The sequence below is a fragment of the Triticum dicoccoides genome, chromosome 1B (genome assembly GCF_002162155.2).
Source record: "Triticum dicoccoides isolate Atlit2015 ecotype Zavitan chromosome 1B, WEW_v2.0, whole genome shotgun sequence".
NCBI classification, from domain to species: domain Eukaryota; kingdom Viridiplantae; phylum Streptophyta; class Magnoliopsida; order Poales; family Poaceae; genus Triticum; species Triticum dicoccoides.
Window position 1 is genome coordinate 135,957,704 of NC_041381.1, and position 17,441 is coordinate 135,975,144.

Genomic DNA, 17,441 nt, shown 5'->3' on the forward strand with positions numbered 1-17,441 from the left:
AGTTTCATAAAATTTAAACATGATGCATGGAGGCTAAAGCAAAAACAAGCAAGGCCTGAACTGGGGATGTGACAAACTAGCACCACGGCTCAAGTAGAAACAGACATCAGGGATAATGCTTGACAGATTAACAAAATCTAAAGGAGGAAGAATGGAGATCCATTTTGAGGCAGGTTTAAAAAGGCCACGTGATGCTACAGAGTCATTCAAGTTAGTATCAGAGGCAACCGTTGTCATTAGGTGTCATGCATGTATCCTCCCAACGTGGATCCAGTACAGGAATGAGAAAGACAATACCTAGTTTAACACCTTCCTTGACCATTTATCCGTAAGTAATGTTATTCACCGCAATTAGTAAAATTGTCTTGCTCTGTCCCATACTTTCTAGCTTCCTCCTAATAAGACTCACATTGTTTTTTCAACAGATGAGGTTCAAGTTGGATCCGAAAGATGATGCAACTAAACAAGCATGCACTCATGTTTTTCAGTCTTCTCTACGACAGTATCGGTACCACCTTAGAAAATCTCACTTTGAAGGCAAGGCTAACAATGAAATCACTCAAACATCTCCAGTGGAATATATTACAGATGAAGACTGGACAACCCTCGTTAAACACTGGTCTGATACAAAGTATCAGGTAGGCTATATGTATTTGATCATACCACATATTGAACTTGTATTTATGTATGTGCCTTACAAGTGTATCTTCTTCTAGGCTAACTGTTTGAAGAACAGAACCAACCATTCTAAAGTGAAATTCCAACAGACAACAGGATCTCGTAGCTATATTGCACACTGCGTGGCTCTTGTAAATAACTTCTACTTCCTTCTTTTTTGTGTGCCATATTATCGTATCTATATAGACTTGTTCTAAATACAGAGGAAAGCCCGTGCGGACCAAAAGAACCTGAACCGAATGCAGTGCAAATCTTCAAGGATTGCCACACCAGCAAGATGAAGGGCATGAGCACACCACTTCAAGCCGCTATTGTAAGTCCTTACTCCTCCTGCCTTGAACTGATTGGTACTATGATGTGTTCATTTAACTACTTGGTTTGCAGCCAATGTTAGTTACTCTATTCACTTTTATACACAATTGTCTTAACGTATCATTTCACCTTACATGGTTTAAAAGAGATGAAGGATATTCTTTTGGTCTTGATCTGTAATCTAGTTGTTATGTTCACATGCGCACACAATGATAAAATAGCCTGTTTGTTTTATATCTGTTTGCCCATGATATGAATGATGTCATACTATGATCATCCTACTTTAAACCATGTCTCTTTATCCTTAGATGTCAACGAATATGAGGAAATAGACAATAAAGTAGGCATGCTACATGGACATATGTTCCGAAAGTGATTTTATTATGTAGTTGGCACTACAATACATGCTAATGTATTACAGTAGTTCACCAAAATAAGTTATGTATAAATGTTTAACCTACTTTGTTTGTTTTGTCTCATTAGTAACTTATCTGGTACACTAATCTACAAGTTCAAACTTTCAAGAGGCTATGGAACAAATGATTGAACAGCCACAACCACCTGAAGGTGACGAGGCTACTACAGGCACAATGGCACCTCTTGCTGCAGTGCATTAGTATCTCTCCACTAACAGTGCAGAAAGCACCTTCCTGCATAATTCTGGGTTGGTTGTCAAGGTAACCTCGTCCAAATCACCTACTGAAAAAATCTTCCTGCTAGACAGAGTGATATATCTTTGCTCCAGACACAAGTCCAATTCCTAATGGACGTTGTTTCGGAAACAAGAATAGTGGTTGAGAAATGTCGTCAAGATATGAATGGTTTTGAAACCACACTATCAGACATTCGTTTCGTTGTTGAAGAGCAATGGCGGAAAAAAGGTGGAGATCGTGCTGCTCCATCGGATTCTACAGCCTGAAACATTAGCACTCAGGTCAAATGATTTGTGCTTCTATACATTTGATGGTGCTTTTATCTGGAAGGACTGTAAACTTTATGCCAACAGGCCTTTTGTTGTATGATTGGAATTTATTTTGTTGTGATACAACATTTATGATGCTGCCACAGGCTGCGGTAATTACGACGCTATTTTTGTATAGTATAGGTTTATCTTAGTAAGGTATTCGGCCGAAAGCTTCGTAGGAGCCCAACATGCCAACATTCGTTGGGCCCATTCCAATTGGGCTAAAAACAATTACGGGCGGAAATTGGCATGTAGCCCACTAAAAATATCTAGGCTTAAATCAGCATAAGCTTTCAAAATTTTCTGGTACGCATGTGCCCATAGTGGGCCTTTAACAGGCCTAACCATAATTTGGGCCCTCAGTAAAAATAGGCCGTTTACAGATGTAAATATCTCGAGCCCATAAAAAACATGGGCCTTTAATAGACCGAAAGTGAGATTGGGCCCTGATTGTGCCAAATAACCCACTGGACTTAGCAGGTCGAAATGGTGGCCCATTTACGATGTGGATATTTGACAAGCCGAAAGTCAGACGGGCCGTAAATGCGCTGACCTAATACATGGGCCTTTAACAGGCCGTAACTTCGGTCGGTCTAGATTACCGTCATTTTTATATGGGCCGTTAATGGGCCCGATATGATGTTGGGCTACATATGGCCCATGGTTTACGTCCGACGTTAACATGCCGAAAATGACAATAGGCCGAAAGTGGCCCAAATCTATAGTGGGCCTCTAACAGGCCGAATGACAGACGTGGTCGAATATGACCCAAATCCTTCACGATCATTTACGGGCCGAAAGTTTTGATGGCCTGTAAATGGGCCCAAATGAAGCCGGACCTTTAACAGGCCGGAAATACACCGGGCCGTAATTCAGCCTAATTACTTAGCGGACTGTTAACGGGCCAGAAGTGACCATGGGCCGCATTGATGACAAGTTTAGACGAGGCCGTTGATGGGCCGATTTGACCAAGAATGATGGGCCTTTAGCTGGGCCGGCCCATTATGGTATGCAGAATCTTGTGGGCCTTTAGCTGGGCCAGCCCATTGTGGTCTGCAAAATCTTGTGGGCCTTTAGCTGGGCCGACCCATTATGGTCCGCTAAATTTTGTGGGCCTTTAGCTGGGCCGGCCCATTATGGTCCGCTAAATCTTATGGGCCTTCGGTTGGGCCAGCCCATTTAAACATTGTGGGCCACTTTTTGGCCGGTCCACGTGTCAACATATCATAGGCCCATCTCAACCGTTGGATGAGTGACACTTGTGCCAACGCGGAGCTGACACGTGGATCCGTCAGCAAAAGAGAATTTTACACGTGGGAAATCAGCATTGGTCATGGCTGTTAATGGATTATCGGATCCAAAATCCGACCCAATAGCTTAACGGCGTTCCGTTACGGTGGATGCCACGGGTCGGTCACCCTTGACGAAAGCACTTCTGTGACGTGCGATTTATCGTCATGGAAGTGGACACTTCCGTGATGATAATTTTGGTAATGTCATGGAACACTTCTAGGACAGCACATGTATGACTATCTTGATTCTGTCATAAATTTGTCATGGATGTACATGCATGACAAAAAACGTGACCTACTGTGACAAACACGTATCATCATGGAAGTGTATTTTTTTGTAGTGCAAGGAGTTGTTTGTAAATAGGGAACAAGTGCGGGCATCTTTTTGCAAAACTGGAGAAGTTTGGTTTGTATGCATCAGATCTTGATCGGACGGCTATTGGTAGAAGATGGCAGGAACAACATCATCACCAACTCAGGACCTGATTGATTCGTAGGATTTCGAAAACGCAGGAATAGGACACGGCAATATTACAAGTTTCAAACTGATATTACAAATGTTAGGAGTAATGCTGCACCTACGAAGAGGGAATTACTAGGAAGTTTACATAAGAACTTTCATTACTTTAGGTGGATGCAGCATTATCATACAAACTAAAATCCACCGCCCTGAAAAGTCACTAATGGGCAAATAAGTTTTTGAGTCTCTGGCCACTTGATGTTTCAAAAACAAATTCAGCTTCTACGGAGACTTTGTCATTTAGGCTTAGACGCTTGCGGTGATCAGCACGCCATTCATTGTTGCGCCAGAGAACGCCAAACCTCATTACCTTGAGCACACTTGCCTCCAGAACAAAGAACCTGTCCAATTTAATCTCAGATGTGCTACCTCGATAGTTGATCGAATAAATTTTTGTAAGATGGGGATCAAGGCATTCGATGAGATTGTTATAGTGCAGCATATTTTTTACTTTCGGGTCTTTTTTTACCTGCAAAAGAAGAGAACATATTAGAGCAGCTGGATGTATAAGATTGATGTGTCATCAAGAGGTACCAATATCATTCGCTCATACAATAGGGTTGGCTGGCTAGTGATATTTTCTCTCTCTCTCTCTTTCTCTTTCTCTTTACTCTCATTTACCTAGGAGTACATGCAGAGCTTGGGCATTTGTTGCCTTCCACTATGTGGCCGATGCCATATTTCTCAAAAGTATGCCACATAATACGCATCGATGTCAAATCAAAAGATTTTGGTACCGCTCTCGCGATGTGCAGAATTGGCACCGCTGTGCACACAGACCCACATGTATAAACAAATCAATCAAACCAACTACACCAGCCTCTCACTCTCCCAAATAAGTATTTTTTTATTGCCTCAGTCCTCTCTCCCATGCAAGTGTTTTTTCATTGCGTGAGTTAATTTTGCACCGGGGCAAAGTAGGTGATCCAGATTGGGGCACCAGGTGAGCAATGGAGGGGCATCGATGCCAAATGCATCACAAGTGAATTTGGCACGTGTTTTGGCCTACATAGTGGAGGGCCGTTATAGCCCACTTTTGTACTACCTCATACTTAATATAAAATTTTGACCATAGATTTACCTAAGAAAATGCCAATGCATGTCACTAAAAATTATACCAATTGAAATTATGTTCAAATATGAATCCAATGATATAGTTCTTAGTGACATGCATTAACATTTTGTTAGTTAAATCTATGATCAAGTTTTGATACTACAACCAGGACGGAGGTAGTACTTGCTATAGGGTAACCATAGAGTTACTAGTCTAAGTTACTTTCCACTATGACTAGCCTAGGCTACTATAGTAGTACAACAAAAAAATAATGCAGGTGATCACGTGAGAAAAAATACTAAAAATATTTCTTTCAGTGCAGTGCGTAGATGCAGTTTTGAACACTACACTTGTCATCATAATTTGGGACAATTACGAAAAAATTGAGCTACGTTGTGATTGCCGTTTACTAATAGGAAAGAAGTTTCACCTTGATGAGTAGCTTCTCCCTGCATGGAAAGCATGTAAGGAATCCAACAACTTGATCGAGATTGGGGACGATAGATTTTATTGCCAAGGTCTTCACTATGCGCATAGACTTGGTCAAGCTTGTGGGAATCATTTTCTGGAAGACGGTCGTAAATACATCAAGAAGAAATTTTAAAATGTGAATTCCAAGAAGACGGAGAAGAAAATGAGTGTTGTACCTGAACGATTACGGATCCAATAAAGAGTTCGGAGAATTTGGCAGACAAGTACACCAACACTGTCAATTTCGGTGCGTCAATGACCCTGATTTTTGTTGCACCTTCTAGATCTGATACAAGCAATCTCTCAAGGAAAGGCGCATTCTCAATGACCATAACATGGAACAGATGGAGTGATCTCTTCCCAATTGATGTCTTGTTGTGGGGCCAGCAAGACACATAAATCCATCGGAGATTCATCGAGGCGATGTGGAGGCTAATGAACCCATGGATCCGCTCAAGACGAAGGTACTCGAGCGCAACTTCAGAGCAGGTTCTCCATAGCCTTCTTTGAAATGACAACGTCAAAGAGGTCGAGCTGCTTGAGTTGAGGGAGAATAGGGGCGGGCGTGGCATTAATCTAGGGAAGATAGCAGGAGCTAAAGCTGGCGCGGCGCAGCATTGGCGTGAGGCGGAGCACGAACGGCGGCACAGAGTGACATTGTCCAACTTCAAAGCTGAGCTCCTCGAGCTGATCTAGGGCAGGGGATAAGAACCACTCATCGAACTTGGCTTGGACCTTGAAGCTGTTACTGAACATGTGGATGTCAAGGCGTCTGGCTGGCCCAGGGTGCAATTAAAGGATCTTGGAGACTGCGGCCATGTGTTTGCAATCCCCAAGGCAGCTGTCGACGGTGAGGTTGAGGGGGACGCGACGCCAGAGAGGGCGCCACCGCCGAGAGAGCAGGGCAGTCTGCACGGCAGATTTGGTGGGGAGGAGGCCGATGATGACAAGCACCATGTCATTGGGGAGGTTGCTGATGAAGTCCAGGCTCGCCGGATGCAGTTTTGATTCGAGCCGCCTCTGGTTGTTGGCTGCCTCGCCGTCCATCTCAACCGGCAGCGACGCCGGTGTACACGTGTGCTGGTGTGTGTTGTGTGTTGGGTGTGCGCGAGTGCGTCCTTCTGTGCATGCTGCCACGCATTGGTGAATTGTGCGTGAATGCGTCCTTCACGCGGAAGAAGTGTGTCCTCAATGCGCCCTCAATTTACTAGTGTGCGGGGTGCTACCCCGAGTGGTTTCAACTTTGTTTACTTCACCGCATGTCAGATGGGCCTCTAGTTTACTTATTTTCACCCACTGCCACACGGGCCAGCACACGAAGATAGAGAACACGAGCTGACGAGGTAGCATGTGGACTGGTTGACCGGTCAACTAAACAATATACCGAGCTATACGCTGACATAGTGAGCATATAATCCGTCGGTATAGAGAGTTCGAGTGAGAGGGGAGGCCCGTAAGAGATAGCAGAGAGAGAGAGAAAGATCTACTCCCTCCATTCGATAATGTAGTTCCAACATTTTTTTGAAGTCAAACTTTTGAAACTTTGACCAAGTTTATAAATAAATTACTTATATCTACAATACCAAAGATAAATGATTGTATGAAGTAAGTACATTTTGTGATGAATCTAATGATCGTTCCAGATGTTAATGTTTTTCTCCACATACACCTGGTCAAACTTTTCTGAGGTTTGACTTTTCAAAACATCCATATGCTTATGGACGTGAGAGAGTCCCTAACTAGAGAGAGAGAGAGAGATAGAGAGAGAGAGAGATAGAGTGAAATAGAAAGAGTGAGTGAAAAAAGTGTGTGTGCATGTGTGAAAGAGACATGGACAACACACGGAAAAAGTAGAGAAAATGCGTGTGTGTCTTATGCAAACATATCACACATGCATCTTTGACAATGGAAGCAAGGTGAGGAGATAGTGTTTTGTTGTTTGCAACCGAGAGAGAAAGACCCCTAGCACGCGCCAAGAGGGTCTGACAAACAAGCGAGAGAGGTCGAGAGAGACGTACGGAGAAAATGCAGACATGGGGAGGAGAGAGTGTATGTTTGTCATATAGAGATCCCCTGGAGATCGTGATTGGACTACATGGGTGGGAGATCGAGTGATAAGGCGTGTGCGTGTTAGAAGATACCCTGAGAGATATCGAGATAGACGTATGGATGGAAGGAGACAATACGTGTGTCTCTGATGGCTAGTGAGAGATAATCATACTTAGGGGGGGTGCTTGCGCCTATGATGGAGTGAGGGATTACGGTACTTAGGGGGTGCGTGTCACATAGAGAGAGAACAAGGGCGGAGAGTGTTGGATGGGTCTATACGTACAGCACGAGCGAGACATGTGCATGTGTGAACTAGGGAGATATAAAGTTTGAGAGAGATAGAGGAGCCCCGATAAGGCTGAGTGGTGCGTCAGATAGCTGAGAGGGGGAAAGAGATATTTCATCCGCTCGATAATGCAGTGCATGTAGATTTTTTAGAAGTCAAACTTTGGAAACTTTGACCAGGTTTATGAAAATGTTATTTATATCTACAATACCAAAGATACATCATATGAAACTACATCTCATGGCGAATCTAATGGTATATGTTTGCCGTTCTAGATGTAATTATTTTTCTCCATGTACATGGACAAACTTTGTGATGTTTGACTTTTCAATAACTCTATATGCTATGGACCGAAGAGAGTGCCTAAGTCGAGAGAGATCAAGTGCGTGTGAAGGAGAATAGTGTGCAAAAATAGTATGTGTGTGAAAGAGAAAGTGACAACAAACGATAAATTAGAGAGAGAGAGAGTGCTTTTTTTGTTTCTTATGCAAACATATCACGCATGCATCTCCGAGATAGAAAAGCGAGGCGAGGAGATACACGAAGATAACTAGTGCGTGATTGTTTGCAACAGAGAGAGACACCCCTATAGCACATGTCCAATAGAGGTCTGGCCAACAAGGAACAAAGGTCGATAGGGACACATGGAGAACATGCACACATGGGGAGGGAGAGAGGGTGTGTTTGTGATAGAGAGACCCCCTCGAGATCGTGAGGGGAGTATATGGGTGGGAGATCGAGGGAGGTGCGTGCACGATAAAAAGATGCCCCGAGATAAATTGAGATAGACCATGCAAATGTTTGTAATGGAGACTAAGATTAGCTAGTCATATACATATAGGGGGGACTGCGTGTGCCTACAAATGAGTGAGAGACCATCATACTTGGCTAGATAGGCATGAGATTGTGTGTGTGTGCGTGTGATATGGAGAGAGAACGAGGGATAGAGATAGAGTTTTAGATTGGTCTATTGAGTGCGAGTGAAATATGCATGAGTATGTGTGACCCAGGTAGATGGAGATATTGAGGGAGAGAGAGGGAAGGGCTCCAAGACGACAGAGTGGTGCATGAGAGAGTTACGGGCAACAAGCTAAGGAATTTGTGTGCGTACGATGAGTGCACCCAAGATATCTAGCTTGGACTAGAGAATCATACATAGTGTGCGAGAGAGACCTATAGATGGAGTATATATGCATGCGAACTACAAAGACACCCCCCCACACACAAAAAGAGAGAGAGATGGAGAGAGAGGGAGAGGGACCAACAAGGTTTGTGTGTTGGATACATGCGACATAATTGAAGATTGTCGGCGAGAGAGAGAGAGAGAGAGAGAGAGAGAGAGAGAGAGAGAGAGAGAGAGAGAGGAGTCCGGGAGAGGGGGAGGTCGCATTTTATGCATCAAAGACTGATATAAACCATGTTTTGATATAAACTTGCATTCAAATATTTAAATTGGAGAACATGTTGTCTGCAATCCACACATGAATGGAGATATGCGTATATCAAACAAGTTCATTATTTTGACTTTCAACATGTTCATGGAGTACTATAATACTGTACAACATGCTACTCGATTGAGGTGTTCAATTTTGGATTTAGTTCACTATTTTGACCTGGTGTACCAGCTATTTCATTGAATTGAAATATTTCATTCTGGGTTTGATTTCCGTTTTTGAGTGGGTCAACTATTTGTCATATAGTAAATCGCTAGCAACGAGCATGTAAAAACACATTACTCCCGAGCATCATCTCTCCATCTAAAAAAGAAGTGGCAAGCTAATATTTCAAAAGTTGATTTGAATCGACTTGGTAAGGTAGACGTGGATGCTCGTTCTCCAAAAATTTGAATGAACCGTTAAACACCCTCTGCTCGGTGGAATTCGCCCGAGCAAATAAATGGGAGACGCGAAATTACCAGCCTATGTGGGACACACATCAATTGGCCTGTTATACATCAAGGTTAGGTTCGTAACTTCATCCAAGCGCGCCTTCTCCTCGGCCGAAATGACATGTGCCGAATATTCATAAACCATGGTCAGCAAAACACCCTCTCCTTGCCCGAAATAGCTCGCGCCCACTATTTCAAAACACGCTCTCCTCCCGAAATCGCTCCCGCCCACTATTTGGGGAGAAGCAAACTTACTCTATATCCCAAGCCGAGAAGCCTAAAGGCAGGGGTAGAACTGTAACTCCCCCCAAATTTCAGACAAAAGCGCCTGTAAGACATGGTTCCACTCCCCTCGCAATTCCCTCCACATTCATACCTCGTGAGAGCCAAATCACCTTCTCCCGAGCCGCGAAACCTCAGCCCCTCCTCCATCGCGCCCCCACCTCACCAATTTCACAGCCTCCCTCCTCCCTAATGCCGGAGACGCTGTCCATTTACTGCCGTGCACTGGCCGTGTGCCTCTTACTCCGTGCTGCTGGAGCTGCCTCGACGACGGCCGCGTGAACCGTACCGAAGCTGATTCACCCCCGCCATTGTTCATGGTGCCAGAGAGGCTCCAACTTCGGATTCGTCCAGAGTCCCGGTGCTGCTTCCCCGTAGCCTTCGACCGTCGCGACATCTCTACTTCCCTGCCGCTAGTAGCCACCGCAACCGTGCCGGCCTCACCGACTCGGTAGCTGGAGCTGCCTACTTCACCGTGCCGCTAGATAGGTCGCACCCTCATCTCAAATCACTTTATTTAGGCGTCAGCTGTCTAAATTTTTATTCTGGGCCAATCGAGTCCCAATGGGAAGCAGCACCCCTCGAGGCGGTGGAGCTCCTAGGTTGTCGGTTGGCTGGTGTCTAATGTAAGGGTGCGGGGGCGCAAGTTCTCCATGAAAGCAACACTTAGATGGCTATCTTAGAGTTGCACGGGTTGAAGGTACTGCCGCTGCCGGATCTAGATGATGGCGGGTCTTAGTGGATTGGCCCGGGGGCGGCCCAACACGGCAGTGCGGTGGTGCGGGCAGCGGGCTTTTGGTCGGGGCCATAGACGGCGGAGGCAGGCTGCTCTGCCGTTGGTCGCTGGCTCTTCGGGGAAGATTCCGAACAATGTCAGCCGGGAGGCACAAGATGGCCATCAAGCCATCCGGCGTAGATCGGACAATACCAAAATAAAAATAAATCGTGTGACCCCAATTTAGTCTTCAGTCAACAGACGTGTGACCACTCTCGTACCTTGCTGTTGATCTCTTAGGGTATTTCTTCAGATCAAAGAGATGTGTCGCTCTTAACATTATGCATTTTCTGCATCTTCAGCCATACCGTCTTCCGACTCACCGCAACTGCTCCAACAAGGGAAGCATACACCAAAAGGGAGCTATAGTCCCCACTTAGTAGTTCCCTACATCGAATGTGCATGCTCGACATGGACAGCCACAACAACTGTAGGGCCATCGACAAGTCAACACATGATGCTCACTCCTATGGATGGCGGCCAGATAGGTTGTACCCTCGTCTTAGTTGTGTGCAACATTTATGGCTTTGTTATTCATCTAAGCATGGAAAATAGATTATCATATTTCACTGTATATTCATGCTGATCTTTTACGGGTCAGGAGTTAACATTGTTCCATAGTTCAGCTAAGAGACTTGTTCTTTAGGTAACACTGTTCATAGTTATCATCCATCAGCCAATGATATCCCATAGGCTGGTGATTGTAGTATTATACCACTTCTAGTATTACCTATGTTGTTCTGTAATACTTTTGTGTGCCATCTAGTTAAGCTCGAGTACAAATGATACATATTTTGTAGCTTTCATCTGTGTTCTCCCTTTAGTTTTTGAGACTTGTTGCTGCTAGTTAACCCTAGTCCTACTATTTATGTCGTCTCCTACATGCACTCATTACATAAATCTAACTACTAGTTGTCTTACATGCATGTCAGATATAATTGCACACACTGATATATCCACAAGAACCTCACGGAGCAATATAAAGGCCAATAAACTTGATGTCAATGATACCCAATATGATGGGCCATGTAAAGGCAGTTCTTCAGAAGACTTGCAGAATGATGGTGAATCCTCTTCACCCCACAGGGTCCTTGCTCTAACTTGGCCCGTGATATGGGTACAACATGCATATAATGTCCTGGAGTGTATCTACACTGTTGCAATGCCAATTGCTTAGCATGTTGATCATGCATGTAAATATGTCATGCCTTCCTGTTTTTCCGTACCTATTCCATTCATGATAACATGTTTTAAAATTCAAGTACTGTCATTCTACTCTATCGCAATGCCATCTTCTTAATTTGTACATCATGCTTCTGAATATCTTATGCATTGTTATTCATCAGTATGTACTTCATCTGTCTACCATACCATGTTTTTTTACATTGAAGTGATGATCTAGTGGTCTGTTGCAATGCCATTTTAGTTTCCCAACCATACATGTGTATGTTGCCTTAGTTTTTTCTGTATGTATTCCGCTAGCATACAGTTTTATATTCAACTAGTGTTTCTTTAATGTGTTGTCCTGTCGTATCCCTAGCTCTTACACCATACTCCCTCCGTTCAAATTACATGTTGCCGAAATGGATAAAAAAGGATGTATCTAGAACTGAAATACGCCTAGACCCATCCATTTTTTTCCGGATGGAGGGAATACTTGTCAATATGTCATCCCTTCCTATTCTTCAGTACCTATTCCATCTCTTTGCTGTAGCATGTTTTGTAATTGAAGCACCATTCTTCTATACAAGGCATGCAAGGGGAAGACGACTATGTTAGAATCTAAAGGGTTACAAACAAGGTCTTTGAAAAAGATCCAAACACCAAAAGATAGTAAACCAACTCCAGTTTTTATAGATACTCTTCTAGCAGAGAGAAACTCAACTCCTACTGATAATAAGTAGATTCCAGTGGCCAAAGAACTAGTCCACTCCAGTCCAGCAAAAATATCTCAACTCCATTCTAAGAAGCATGTGCATATCCTTGCATCATAAAATTTTATTGCATGCTGATCATATTTTCTACATGTTTCTTACCCATCTCTCTTTTAGAAAATAATCTTAACAGATAGAAGAATTTCTACACTGGTATCGTCTGAGAGGAAAGATTCTTGTAGGAATACTCTGTGCTCCAATGCAGATGTAAGTCAATATTGTATATCACTATATTTTTTACATCAGCATGTATTTTGTTAATCGGTATGGATCCAATCTTTATCTGATCTAAATTTAGTTTTAGCAAAATGTATGATTAAAGGCCACAATGTCGATTTTTGTAAGGAAAACTGCCTGGTAGTTTTGCATCCTGAGCTGCATGAGCGTACTATCTCATATGATTGGCTTTGAATACTTTCGTACTACAGTGGGTTCTCAGTGTTTTCTTATTGTGTTGTCCTGTCGTATCCCTGGCTCTTACATCATACTCGCTCCGTCCGGATTGCATGTCACAGAAATGGATAAAACTATATGTATCTAGAACTGAAATACGCATAGACCCATCCATTTATTTCTGGATGGAGGGAATACATGTCAATATGCCATGCCTTTCTATTCTTTAGTACCTATTCCATCATGCCACGCGCCACGCGTTGCTACCCCTATTATATTTGACCAGTCCGACCACCCGCCATGCGTTGCTACCCCTGGGCGGCAAGAGTTTGTGGTCGACCCAGACGTTGGGGGCACCCGACTGACCAAGGTTTTGATGGATGGTGGCAGTGGTCTGAATATCCTATATGTTGAGGCCCTCAAAGGGATGGGCATTCCGATGTCCAAGCTCAGCGAAAGCAACATGAGATTCCACGGAGTCATCCCAGGGAAGAAAGCCGACTCACTCGGTTAGATCACTCTTGACGTTGTTTTCGACGATGAGAAGAATTACCGCAAAGAAAAGTTGACGTTTGAGGTTGTGGATTTCGAAAGTGCCTATCATGCCATTTTGGGTAGACCTGCCTATGCTAGCTTCATGGCTCGACCATGTTATGTGCACCTCAAGATGAAGATGTCTGGCCCCAAAGGCATGATAACGGTCGCTGGTAACCGGCAGAGAGCAGAGGATTGTCTTCAGGACGGTGCGAAGATAGCAGATGAGCAGATGGCAGCAGTGGAGTTTCAAGAGTACCAGAAGACTGCAGATCTCGGTGATTTGTTGCATGCCAAGAGGCCTGCTTCGGAGTCCGCATTTTAGTCGGCCGGTGAGACTAGGCCAGTCCACATTCACCCGACCGACCCCAATGCTGCTCTGACCCATATCTCAACGACACTCGACAGCAAATAGGAAGAAGCGCTCATCCAGTTCCTCCGTGAGAACTGGCACATCTTTGCATGGAAGCCATCTGACATGCCAGGTGTACCCAGGGGACTGGTTGAGCACCGTTTGCGAGTCGACCCAAAGGCAAAACCTGTTACGGAGCCTCTCCATCGGACCGTCGCGGAGAAAAGAAAGGCGGTTGGCGAGAAGGTGGCTTGGCTTCTGGCTGCCGAGTTCATCCGCGAGATATACCACTCTGAGTGGCTCGCCAATGTCATTATGGTCCCCAAGAAAGATAAATCCCTTCGAATTTGTATTAGATTCAAGCACATCAATCGGGCCTGCCCGAAAGATCATTTTCCTCTACCCCGCATCGACCAGATAGTCGACTCAACTGCGGGATGTGAACGACCGTCCTTTCTGGATGCTTACTCCGGGTACCATCGAATCCGACTGTATGGACCCGATGAGATAAAGACAGCTTTCATCACCCCGTTCGGGTGTTTTTTCTATGTTACTATGCCCTTTGGCCTCAAGAATGCTGGTGCCACATTCATGCCCATGATTTAGAAGTGCCTGCTCACTCAAATCAGTCAGAATGTGGAAGCATACATGGATGACATAGTGGTTAAGTCACGCAAAGGTTCTGACCTGCTAACTGACCGCGCTGAAACCTTTGCCAATTTAAGAAGATATGATATCAAGCTCAATCCATCAAAATGCAGATTCGGAGTTCCCGGCGGAAAGTTACTCGGTTTTCTCGGTTCTGAATGAAGGATCGACGCGAATCCAGAGAAGATTGGCACAATCCTCAGGATGAAGCGCCCAGTGCGTGTGAACTATGTTCAGAAGCTTACTAGTTGTTTGGCTGCATTGAGCCGATTCTTCTCACGCCTCGGTGAAAAGGCACTGCCTCTTTACCGACTGATGAACAAGTCTGACAAGTTCGAGTGGAATGACGAAGCTGAAGCAGCGTTTGAAGAACTCAAAGCCCTGCTTTCCACCCAGCCGGTGCTTGCTGCTCCAGTCAGCAAGGAGCCTTTACTGCTTTACATTGCAGCCACGGGACACGTTGTTAGCACAGTTCTCACGATCGAGCGGGAAGAAGGCAAAGCCTTCAAAGTTCAGCACTCTATGTATTACATTTGAGAAGTCTTGACCCCGTCCAAGCAGAGATATCCTCATTTTCAGAAGCTTGTTTATGGGATTTACCTGACCACGAAGAAAGTTGCACACTATTTCTCTGACTATTCAGTTTTAGTCGTCAGTGACGCTCCATTGTGAGAAATTCTGAATAACAGAGATGCAACTGGTCGAGTGGCAAAATGGGCGATTGAACTCCTTCCTTTAGATATCAAGTTTGAGGCAAAGAAGGCCATCAAGTCTCAAGCAATCACAGATTTCCTCATAAGTGGATAGAACAGCAGCAGCTGACTCAGATTCAGTCGGAACATTGGACCATGTTCTTTGATGGGTCCAAGATGTTGAATGGCTCTGGTGCAGGAGTGGTTTTAGTGTCCCCAAGAGGTGACAAGCTCAGTTATGTCCTCCAGTTCACTTTGATTCTTCAAACAATGAAGCTGAGTATGAGGCGCTATTGTATGGGTTGCGTATGGCCATTTCAATCGGCGTCCGACGCTTGATGGTCTACGGCGACTCAGACTTAGTGGTTAATCAAGTAATGAAGGAATGGGACATCAGGAGTCCAACAATGACAGGTTATTACAATGCAGTGAGAAAGCTATAGAAGAAGTTTGAGGGGTTAGAGCTCCACCACATACCACGAATCAAGAATCAAGCTGTTGATGATCTGGCGAAGATAGGTTCCACTCGGAAGCCTATCCCCAATAATGTGTTCTTGGAGCATCTCTACACCCCGTTAGTACAAGAAGATCCCTTCAAGGAACAGCCCCCGCAACCAATAAGTTCAACCGACCCGACTGAGATTGAGTTCCAGTTGTGGTCGACTTGATCATGGAAGTCTTGGTGATTACGCCCGATTGGACGATACCGTACATCGCGTACATTCTCAGGCAGGAGCTCAAGAGGATGAGGATGAGGCTCGCCAGATAGTCCGTCAATCAAAAGCTTTCACCATGATAAAATGACAGCTTTACAGAGAAAGTGTGACAGGAGTGGCTCAACGCTGCATCACCCCGGAAGAAGGTCGAATGATCCTAAACGATATCCACTCGGGGACCTGTGGTCACCATGCGTCCTCTCGGACCATCATGCCCAAAGCATGCCGAGCGGGGTTCTATTGGCCTCGAGCAAATGAGATGGCAAAAAATTCAGTCGACAAGTGCGCAGGTTGCCAGTTCTACTCCAACATGTCTCACAAGCCTGCGTCTGCCTTGAAGACTATTCCACTCGTCCGGCCGTTTTGCAGTATGGGGTTGGATATGGTTTGATCCTTCAAGACCGACAGAAGTGGTTTCACTCATTTTCTCATAGCAGTCGACAAGTTCACTAAGTGGATCGAAGCCAAGCCCATCAAAAACCTTGACTCAAGCACTGCCATCAGTTTCATCAAGGAGTTGATATTCAGATATGGACTTCCTCACAGCATTATCACAGATAACGGCTCCAATTTTGATTCTGATGAGTTCAAGGCATTCTGTGCATCCCAAGGCACTCAGGTCGACTATGTGTCTGTCGCACATCCGTTGTCGAATGGGCAAGCAGAAAGGGCGAATGGTTTGATCCTCCAAGGGTTAAAACCCCGACCGATGCACGACCTGAAGCACACCGCTGGAGCTTGGGTGACTGAGTTACCGTCCATCCTATGGGGGCTTAGAACAATGCCGAACCGGTCGACTAACCGAACCCCTTTCTTCCTAGCGTACGGTGCCGAGGCTGTGCTTCCGAGTGACTTGCTGCACAATGCTCCCCGGGTGGAACTCTTCTCAGAAGGTGAAGCAAGGAAGGCACGTGAAGACGTAGTTGATCTCCTGGAAGAGCAACACAAGATGGCTTTGATTTGGTCGACCATCTATCACCAAGATCTGCATCGATTCCACGCCCGTAATGTCAAAGGTCGAGCGTTCCAGGAAGGAGACCTTGTGCTCCGAGTGGATCAGAAACGGCCTCACAAGCTTTCTCCGTCCTGGGAAGGTCCCTTCATCATCACCAAGGTGCTTCACAACGGAGTGTACCACATCTACAACGTAGCCAAGAATATGCACGAGCCACGCGCATGGAACGTAGAGCTGCTTCGTCCTTTCTATACCTAAAATCACTCAACCCGACGAGTTGTAATAAGAGTACTTCAGTTTGCTTACCAAAGACAAGATTTTTACAGTATCTTAAATGATTGATTTCTCGTAATCATTTGTGTCTGAATCCCCTAGTGGGTGGCTTAGCCGCGAACCTGATTCACCTAAGTTAAAAACATTCCAAGTGGGAGCAATCCTCCCACTAAGGGGCTTAGCTGCGACCCCGTACTCGCCTAAGTTAAAAAAACACTCCTAGTGGTGGGCAATCCTCCCACTCGGGGGCTTAGCTGCGACCCCGTACTCGCCTAAGTTAAAAACGCTCCGAGTGGAGAGCAATCTTCCCACTCGGGGGCTTAGCTGCGACCCCGTACTCGCCTAAGTTAAAAACATTCCAAGTGGAGAGCAA